The sequence below is a fragment of the Chiloscyllium plagiosum genome, unplaced genomic scaffold, assembly GCF_037043375.1.
Source record: "Chiloscyllium plagiosum isolate Xiang-an unplaced genomic scaffold, Cpla_swu_hap1 HiC_scaffold_45, whole genome shotgun sequence".
Classification (NCBI taxonomy): domain Eukaryota; kingdom Metazoa; phylum Chordata; class Chondrichthyes; order Orectolobiformes; family Hemiscylliidae; genus Chiloscyllium; species Chiloscyllium plagiosum.
The window spans coordinates 31,978,230-31,987,110 of NW_028270183.1; positions in this window are offsets into that span (position 1 = coordinate 31,978,230).

The window sequence follows — 8,881 nt, forward strand, 5'->3', positions numbered from 1 at the left end:
CAGAGACACAGAGCTGTTACAGAGGTGAAGAATGTTGGTCTAAGGGACATTGAGACACAGAATTGTTACAGAGGTGAAGAGTGTTCGTCCAAGGGACATAGAGACACAGAGCTGTTACACAGGTGAAGAATGTTGGTCTGAGGGACATGGAGACACAGAGCTGTTACAGAGGTGAAGAATGTGGGTCTAAGGGACACAGAGACATAGAGATATTACAGAGGTGAAGAATGTGGGTCTAAGGGACACAGAGACACAGAGCTGTTACAGAGTTGAAGAATGTTGGTCTAAGGGACATAGAGACACAGAGATGTCACAGAGGTGAAGAATGTTGGTCTAAGGGACACAGAGACACAGAGCTGTTACAGAGGTGAAGAATGTTGGTCAAAGGGACACAGAGACACAGAGTTGTTACAGAGATGAAGAATGTTTGTCTGAGGGACACTAAGACACAGAGCTGTTACAGAGGTGAAGTATGTTGGACTAAGGGACACAGAGACACAGAGATGTTAGAGAGGTGAAGAATGTTGGTCTGTGGGACATAGAGACACAGAGCTGTTACAGAGGTGAAGAATGCGGGTGTAAGGGACACAGAGACACAGAGCTGTTACAGAGGTGAAGAATGTTGGACTAAGGGACACAGAGACACAGAGATGTTACAGAGGCGAAGAATGTTTGTCTAAGGGACACAGAAACACAGAGTTGTTACAGAGGAGAAGAATGTTGGACTCAGGGACACAGAGACAAAGAGTTGTTACACAGGTGAAGAATGTGGTTCTAAGGGACACAGAGACACAGAGATGTTACAGAGGTGAAGAATTTTGGACTCAGGGACTCAGCGACACAGAGATGTTACAGAGGTGAAGAATGTTGTTCTCTGGGACACAGAGACACAGAGCTGTTACAGAGGTGAAGAATGTTGGTCTGAGAGACACTGAGACACAGAGTTGTTACAGAGGAGACGAATGTTGGTCTAAGGGACACAGAGACACAGATTTCTGACAGAGGTGAAGAATGTTGTTCTCACGGACACAGAGACACAGAGATGTTAAAGAGGTGAAGAGTGTTGGTCTAAGGGACACAGAGACACAGAGCTGTTACAGAGGTGAAGAATGTTGGTCTAAGGGACATAGAGACACAGTGATGTTACAGAGGTGAAGAATGTTGGTCTAAGGGACACAAAGACACAGAGATGTAACAGAGGTAAAGAATATTGGTCTAAGGGACACCTCTGTTACAGAGGTGAAGAATGTTGGACTAAGGGACACAGAGACACAGAGATGTTACAGAGGTGAAGAATGTTGGTCTAAGGGACACAGAGACACAGATGTGACAGAGGTGAAGAATGTTGGTGTGAGGGACACAAAGACACAGAGCTGTTAAGTGACGAAGAATGTTTGTCTAAGGGACACAGAAACACAGAGTTGTTACAGAGAAGAAGAATGTTGGTCTCAGGGACACAGAGACACAGAGTTGTTACAGAGGTGAAGAATGTGGTTCTAAGGGACACAGAGACACAGAGCTGTTGCAGAGGTGAAGAATGTTGGTCTAAGGGACATAGAGACACAGAGCTGTTACAGAGGTGAAGAATGTTGGACTAAGGGACACAGAGACACAGAGTTGTTACAGAGGTGAAGAATGTTGGTCTGTGGGACACAGAGACACAGAGCTGTTACAGAGGTGAAGAATGTGGGTGTAAGGGACACAGAGACACAGAGATCTTACAGAAGTGAAGAATGTTGGTCTAAGGGACACAGAGACACAGATGTGACAGAGGTGAAGAATGTTGGTGTGAGGGACACAAAGACACAGAGCTGTACAGAGGTGACGAATGTTGGTCTGAGGGACACAGAGACACAGAGCTGTTACAGAGGTGAAGAAAGTTGGTCTAAGGGACACAGAGTCTCAGAGCTGTTACAGTGGTGAATAATGTTGGACTAAGGGACACAGAGACACAGACTTGTTACATAGGTGAAGAATGTTGGACTAAGGGACACAGAGACACAGAGTTATTACAGAGGTGAAGAATGTTGGTCTAAGAGACATAGGGACACAGAGTTGTTACATAGGTGAAGAATGTTGGATTAAGCGACACGGAGACACAGAGTTGTTACAGAGGTGAAGAATGTTGGTCTAAGGGACACAGAGACACAGTTGTTACAGATGTGAAGAATGTTTGTCTAAAGGACACAGAGACACAGAGCTGTTACAGAGGTGAAGAATGTTGGTCTAAGGGACACAGAGACACAGAGCTGATACAAAGGTGAAGAATGTTGGTCTAAGGGACACAGAGACACAGAGCTGTTACAGAGGTGAAGAATGTTGGTCTGAGGGACATAGAGACACAGAGTTGTTACAGAGTTGAAGAATGTTGGACGAAGGGACACGGAGACACAGAGTTGTTACAAAGTTGAAGAATGTTGGTCTAAGGGACATAGAGACACAGAGTTGTTACAGAGGTGAAGAATGTTGGTCGAAGGGACATAGAGACACAGAGTTGTTACACAGGTGAAGAATGTTGGTCTGAGGGTCACAGAGACACAGAGTTGTTACTGAGGTGAAGAATGTTGGTCTAAGGGACACAGAGACACAGAGTTGTTACAGAGGTGAAGAATGTTGGTCTGAGGGTCACAGAGACACAGAGCTGTACAGAGGTGAAGAATGTTGGACTAGGGACACAGAGACACAGAGCTCTTACAGAGGTGAAGAATGTTGGTCGAAGGGACACAGAGACGCAGAGTTGTTACATAGGTGAAGAGTGTTGGTTTAAGGGGCACAGAGACACAGAGTTGTTACAGAGGTGAAGAATTTTGGTCTGAGGGACACAGAGTCACAGCGTTGTTACAGAGCTGAAGAATGTTGGTCTAAGGGACACAGAGACACAGAGTTGTTACAGAGGTGAAGAATGTTGGACTAAGGGACATAAAGACACAGTGATGTTACAGAGGTGAAGAATGTTGTTCTCACGGGCACAGAGACACAGAGATGTTAAAGAGGTGAAGAGTGTTGGTCTAAGGGACACAGAGACACAGAGATGTAACAGAGGTGAAGAATGTTGACCTAAGGGACATAAAGACACAGTGATGTTACAGAGGTGAAGAATGTTGGTCTCAGGGACACAGAGACACAGAGCTGTTACAGAGGTGAAGAATGTTGGTCTGAGGGACACTGAGAAACAGAGATGTTACTGAGGTGAAGAATGTTGGTCTAAGGGACATAGATACACAGAGCTGTTACAGAGGTGAACAATGTTCGTCTAAGGGACAGAGAGACACAGAGTTGTTACAGAGGTGAAGAATGTTGGTCTACGGGACATAGAGACACAGAGTTGTTACGGAGATGAAGAATGCTGGACTAAGGGATATAGAGATGTTACAGAGGTGAAGAATGTTGGTCTAAGGGACATAGAGACACAGAGTTGTTACAGAGGTGAAGAATGTTGGACTAAGGGACTCAGCGACACAGAGCTGTTACAGAGGTGAAGAATGTTGGTCTGAGGGACACTGAGACACAGAGTTGTTACAGAGGAGACGAATGTTGGTCTAAGGGACAGAGGGACACAGAGTTGTTACAGAGGTGAAGAATGTTGGTCTGTGGGACATAGAGACACAGAGCTGTTACAGAGGTTATGAATGTGGGTCTAAGGGACACAGAGACACAGAGATATTACAGAGGTGAAGAATGTCGGTCTAACGAACACAGAGACACAGAGCTGTTACAGAGGTGAAGAATGTTGGTCTAAGGGACATAGAGACACAGTGATGTTACAGAGGTGAAGAATGTTGGTCTAAGGGACACAAAGACACAGAGATGTAACAGAGGTAAAGAATATTGGTCTAAGGGACACCGAGACACAGAGCTGTTACAGAGGTGAAGAGTGTTGGTCTAAGGGACACAGAGACACAGAGATGTTACAGAGGTGAAGAATGTTGGTCTCAGGGACACAGAGACACAGAGCTGATACAGAGGTGAAGAATGTTTTTCTAAGGGACACAGCGACACAGAGTTGTTACAGAGGTGAAGAATGTTGGTCTAAGGGACACAGAGACACAGAGATGTAACAGAGGTGAAGAATGTTGGACTAAGGGACACAGAGACACAGAATTGTTACACAGGTGAAGAATGTTGGTCTGAGGGACACGGAGACACGGAGTTGTTACAGAGGTGACGAATGTTGGTCTGAGGGACACAGAGACACAGAGCTGTTACAGAGGTGAAGAAAGTTGGTCTAAGGGACACAGAGTCTCAGAGCTGTTACAGTGGTGAATAATGTTGGACTAAGGGTCACAGAGACACAGACTTGTTACATAGGTGAAGAATGTTGGACTAAGGGACATAGAGACACAGAGTTATTACAGAGGTGAAGAATGTTGGTCTAAGAGACATAGAGACACAGAGTTGTTAAATAGGTGAAGAATGTTGGATTAAGCGACACGGAGACACAGAGTTGTTACAGAGGTGAAGAATGTTGGTCTAAGGGACACAGAGACACAGTTGTTACAGATGTGAAGAATGTTTGTCTAAAGGACACAGAGACACAGAGCTGTTACAGAGGTGAAGAATGTTGGTCTAAGGGACACAGAGACACAGAGCTGATACAAAGGTGAAGAATGTTGGTCTAAGGGACACAGAGACACAGAGCTGTTACAGAGGTGAAGAATGTTGGTCTGAGGGACATAGAGACACAGAGTTGTTACAGAGTTGAAGAATGTTGGACTAAGGGACACGGAGACACAGAGTTGTTACAAAGTTGAAGAATGTTGGTCTAAGGGACATAGAGACACAGAGTTGTTACAGAGGTGAAGAATGTTGGTCGAAGGGACATAGAGACACAGAGTTGTTACACAGGTGAAGAATGTTGGTTTGAGGGTCACAGAGACACAGAGTTGTTACTGAGGTGAAGAATGTTGGTCTAAGGGACACAGAGACACAGAGTTGTTACAGAGGTGAAGAATGTTGGTCTGAGGGTCACAGAGACACAGAGCTGTACAGAGGTGAAGAATGTTGGACTAGGGACACAGAGACACAGAGCTCTTACAGATGTGAAGAATGTTGGTCGAAGGGACACAGAGACGCAGAGTTGTTACATAGGTGAAGAGTGTTGGCTTAAGGGACACAGAGACACAGAGTTGTTACAGAGGTGAAGAATGTTGGTCTGAGGGACACAGAGACACAGCGTTGTTACAGAGCTGAAGAATGTTGGTCTAAGGGACACAGAGACACAGAGTTGTTACAGAGGTGAAGAATGTTGGACTAAGGGACATAAAGACACAGTGATGTTACAGAGATGAAGAATGTTGTTCTCACGGGCACAGAGACACAGAGCTGTTACAGAGGTGAAGAATGTTGGTCTGAGGGACACTGAGAAACAGAGATGTTACTGAGGTGAAGAATGTTGGTCTAAGGGACATAGATACACAGAGCTGCTACAGAGGTGAAGAATGTTCGTCTAAGGGACAGAGAGACACAGAGTTGTTACAGAGGTGAAGAATGTTGGTCTAAGGGACATAGAGACACAGAGTTGTTACGGAGATGAAGAATGCTGGACTAAGGGATATAGAGATGTAACAGAGGTGAAGAATGTTGGTCTAAGGGACATAGAGACACAGAGTTGTTACAGAGGTGAAGAATGTTGGACTAAGGGACTCAGCGACACAGAGCTGTTACAGAGGTGAAGAATGTTGGTCTGAGGGACACTGAGACACAGAGTTGTTACAGAGGAGACGAATGTTGGTCTAAGGGACAGAGAGACACAGAGTTGTTACAGAGGTGAAGAATGTTGGTCTGTGGGACATAGAGACACAGAGCTGTTACAAGGTTATGAATGTGGGTCTAAGGGACACAGAGACACAGAGATATTACAGAGGTGAAGAATGTCGGTCTAACGAACACAGAGACACAGAGCTGTTACAGAGGTGAAGAATGTTGGTCTAAGGGACATAGAGACACAGTGATGTTACAGAGGTGAAGAATGTTGGTCTAAGGGACACAAAGACACAGAGATGTAACAGAGGTAAAGAATATTGGTCTAAGGGACACCGAGACACAGAGCTGTTACAGAGGTGAAGAGTGTTGGTCTAAGGGACACAGAGACACAGAGATGTTACAGAGGTGAAGAATGTTGGTCTCAGGGACACAGAGACACAGAGCTGATACAGAGGTGAAGAATGTTTTTCTAAGGGACACAGCGACACAGAGTTGTTACAGAGGTGAAGAATGTTGGTCTAAGGGACACAGAGACACAGAGATGTAACAGAGGTGAAGAATGTTGGACTAAGAGACATAAAGTCACAGAGATGTTACATGGTGAAGAATGTTTGTCTGAGGGACACAGAGACACAGAGTTTTTACAGAGGTGAAGAATGTTGTTCGAAGGGACACAGAGACACAGAATTGTTACACAGGTGAAGAATGTTGGTCTGAGGGACACGGAGACACGGAGTTGTTACAGAGGTGAAGAATGTTGGTCTAAGGGACACGGAGACACAGAGCTGTACAGAGGTGAAGAATGTTGGACTAGGGACACAGAGACACAGAGCTGTTACAGAGGTGAAGAATGTTGGACTAAGGGACACGGAGACACAGAGTTGTTACAGAGGTGAATAGTGTTGGTCTAAGGGACACAGAGACACAGAGCTGTTACTGACGTGAAGAGTGTTGGTCTCAGGGACACAGAGACACAACGTTGTTACAGAGGTGAAGAATGTTGGTCTGAGGGACACAGAGACACAGAGTTGTTACAGAGGTGTAGAATGTTTTTCTGAGGGACACAGAAACACAGAGTTGTTGCAGAGGTGAATATTGTTGGTATAAGGGACACAGAGACACAGAGTTGTTCCAGAGGTGAAGAATGCTGGACTAAGGAACACGGAGACACAGAGTTGTTACAGAGGTGAAGAATGTTGGACTAAGGGACACGGAGACACAGAGTTGTTAAAGAGGTGAAGAGTGTTGCTCTGAGGGACACAGAGACACAGAATTGTTGCAGAGATGAAGTGTGTTGGTCTGAGGGACATAGAGACGCAGAGTTGTTATAGAGGTGAAGAATGTTGGTCTGAGGGACACAGAGACACAGCGTAGTTACAGAGGTGAAGAATGTTGGTCTGAGGGACATAGAGACACAGAGTTGTTATAGAGGTGAAGAATGTTGGTCTGAGGGACACAGAGACACAGCGTAGTTACAGAGGTGAAGAATGTTGGTCTGAGGGACACAGAGACACAGAGCTGTTACAGAGGTGAAGAATGTTGGTCTAGGGGACACAGAGACACAGAGCTGTTACAGAGGTTAAGAATGTTGGTCTCAGGGACACAGAGACACAGAGCTGTTACAGTGGTGAAGAATGTTGGTCTAAGGTACACAGAGACACAGCGTAGTTACAGAGGTGAAGAATGTTGGACTAAAGGACACGGAGACACAGAGCTGTTACAGAGTTGAAGAATGTTGGACTAAGGGACACGGAGACACAGAGTTGTTACAGAGGTGAAGAATGTTGGTCTGAGGGACACAGAGACACAGAGTTGTTACAGAGGTGACGAATGTTGGTTTGAGGGACACAGAGAAACAGAGTTGTTACAGAGGTGAAGAGTGTTAGTCTGAGGGACACAGAGACACAGAGCTGTTACAGAGGTGAAGAATGTTGGTCTAAGGGACACAGAGTCTCAGAGCTGTTACAGTGGTGAATAATGTTGGACTAAGTGACACAGAGACACAGACTTGTTACATAGGTGAAGAATGTTGGACTAAGGGACATAGAGACACAGAGTTATTACAGAGGTGAAGAATGTTGGTCTAAGAGACATAGAGACACAGAGTTGTTACAAAGGTGAAGAATGTTGGATTAAGTGACATGGAGACACAGAGTTGTTACAGAGGAGAAGAATGTTGGTCTAAGGGACACAGAGACACAGTTGTTACAGATGTGAAGAATGTTTGTCTAAAGGACACAGAGACACAGAGCTGTTACAGAGGTGAAGAATGTTGGTCTAAGGGACACAGAGACACAGAGCTGATACAGAGGTGAAGAATGTTGGTCTAAGGGACACAGAGACACAGAGCTGTTACAGAGGTGAAGAATGTTGGTCTGAGGGACATAGAGACACAGAGTTGTTCCAGAGTTGAAGAATGTTGGACTAAGGGACACGGAGACACAGAGTTGTTACAGAGTTGAAGAATGTTGGTCTAAGGGACACAGAGACACAGAGTTGTTACAGAGTTGAAGAGTTTTGGTCTAAGGGACACAGAGACACAGAGTTGTTACAAAGCTGAAGAATGTTGGACTAAGGGACACGGAGACACAGAGTTGTTACAGAGGTGAAGAGTGTTGGTCTGAGGGACATAGAGACACAGAGTTGTTACAGAGGTGAAGAATGTTGGTCCAAGGGACATAGAGACACAGAGTTGTTACACAGGTGAAGAATGTTGGTCTGAGGGTCATAGAGACACAGAGTTGTTACTGAGGTGAAGAATGTTGGTCTGAGGGACACAGAGACACAGAGTTGTTACAGAGGTGAAGAATGTTGGTCTGAGGGTCACAGAGACACAGAGCTGTACAGAGGCTAAGAATGTTGGACTAGGGACACAGAGACACAGAGCTGTTACAGAGGTGAAGAATGTTGGTCTAAGGGACACAGAGACGCAGAGTTGTTACATAGGTGAAGAGTGTTGGTTTAAGGGACACAGAGACACAGAGTAGTTACAGAGGTGAAGAATGTTGGACTAAAGGACACGGAGACACAGAGCTGTTACAGAGTTGAAGAATGTTGGACTAAGGGACACGGAGACACAGAGTTGTTACAGAGGTGAAGAATGTTGGACTAAGGGAAACGGAGACACAGAGTTATTAAAGAGGTGAAGAGTGTTGCTCTGAGGGACACAGAGACACAG